This window comes from Mesoplodon bidens (genome assembly GCF_964165515.1).
Source record: "Mesoplodon bidens genome assembly, chromosome: 1".
NCBI lineage: Eukaryota > Metazoa > Chordata > Mammalia > Artiodactyla > Ziphiidae > Mesoplodon > Mesoplodon bidens.
In genome coordinates this window covers 46,061,210-46,063,081 of record NC_138176.1, presented here as the reverse complement: position 1 = coordinate 46,063,081, position 1,872 = coordinate 46,061,210, and the positions used below count along the sequence as shown (strand labels likewise).

General features: G+C 45.1%; 1 pseudogene across 1 annotated transcript; it reads left to right on the top strand.

The window, feature by feature from the left end:
* Positions 1 to 392: 392 nt before the first annotated feature.
* On the top strand, positions 393 to 1,336 carry LOC308622089 (large ribosomal subunit protein mL45-like; annotated as a pseudogene). Its single transcript has one exon. The product of its transcript is annotated as a large ribosomal subunit protein mL45-like (transcript).
* Positions 1,337 to 1,872: the final 536 nt, after the last annotated feature.

Here is a 1,872-nt window from a genome sequence, read left to right as displayed (position 1 = left end):
ATCTGTTCTCCATCTGCATAATTTTGTTATTTTAAAATTAAATGAAAAAATGGAATCATACAGTACCTTTTGAGGCTGGCTTATTTTACTTAGCATGCCTTTGAGGTCCATCCAAGTTGTTGCCTGCAACAGTGGTTTGCTCTTTTTTTTTTTTTTTAATTGCTGAGTGGTATTTCATGGTATTGATGGACAAGTTTGTTTAGTCACTAATCCGTTTCTATTTTTTGGCTATCAAAAAAAGCTACTGTCATGTTTAATTTTATGTGTCAATTTGGCTAGGTTATGGTGCACAGTTGGATTCCATATGGAGCTAGCTCCACCCTATGCGCCTTCTCACCTGTCCCAGGCTCTTCACTCTTAGTCCCCATTCCAGAGGCCCTTGCATGAAAAAAATGGCAGCCCCCATGCCGGGGGAGGTTGTCTTGCTTATCCAGACCATTAGAATGGTGGTCTCTGCAGCCAGTCCTGGTGACTCAGTACACAGCTGTAGTTCTAGTGAGAACTAAAACACGTTTCATACCCCCTACTTGTGAACCCAAATATGAATCAGAAAAGGAGTTTATAGAATGCCCAGAAAGTGAGACTGGTCATGCCTCTGGAATGTTTGGAGCATCTCACACATCTGACCTGTACAGCTGGTGTCTTCGATGCCTGTGTTCCTCCTGAGGGTGATGCTCTCATGCCATTTCTTTCAAAGGAAGCCTGACACAGAGCACTGAGCAATGGAAGAAGAACGTTGCCTCACAATTGTCCACTCGGAAGATAAAAGAATATGATGCTAATTTTAAAATGAAGGACTTCCCTGAAAAAGCTAAGGATATTTTCATTGCTGCTCACATTTATCTAAACAACTTAGATCATGACTGGCTTCACACCTTGGTGACTAATCACTGTTTTCTGGATGTGGTCTGGGACATCAAACATAAGCCCATCTGCCAGAACTTTGTAGAATCTTTAGAGCCACTCCAGTGGTTCAGATTCACTGCTGAAGTCTGCGAAAGCAGGGCAACATGTATGGCCAGGTCACTGTCCTCATGCACATCCAGCAGACTCTGACTGTCTATGACCAGTTTGGCTGTTTGATGTATGGACAGGAAGATGTGGCCAATGATGTCCTGGAGTATGTTGTATTTGAAAAGAACCTGATAAATCCCTTTGGGAGCTGGATTATGCAACAGTACCCCCATGGATACTTCCTAAGCAGCCCAACCTTAAGACAGTAATGATCTCTGGCTCCCAGCTGAAACTGTGGGAAGAACCACAAGGAGAAGCCCATAAGCTTCAGCTAACCTGATGGCAAAAATGACTCCTGAGATGAAGCACGGGTGAGGTGGCTGGAAGCAGAGAAGTCTATGAATCAGGGAGCTGGGAAGTCATCCATCTCGATGATGCTGTAGAAGGAACTACCTTGGTTCTCTCCCATCCTGCTTAGGTCTTTTTAGCAGTCTCATCCTCAACAACCATGGCTGATGGCTGGGCTCAGGTGGGTGGCTGGTATGCACAGCCATGCACCTCCGTCTCCTTCTCGCCCTTCCCTTCCTCCTTTTCCTCTTCCTCCCCCTCCACTACCACCACCTCTTCCTCCTCCTACTAATTGCACATCTAGCTTCCGAGTCTAGATGAAAGGCAGTATGTTTCAGAGAACGTCTGATACCAGTTTTTCCCACAGCAGAGGCTGTCAGGAGCAAACTGGCAGAATTTTCTTTCTAATCACAGGGCAGGGACCAGAGTTTGAAATAAAACACTGTCAGGGTGTTGGACAAATTGTGGGTTCTGTACTTCTCCTGGTTCGGGCTAGAAGTAGGCCTGCCTTTAAAATGGCAGGAATGAAAGATAAGCTTCATTGTGAGTGATGTGACTTCCAGGAAATCC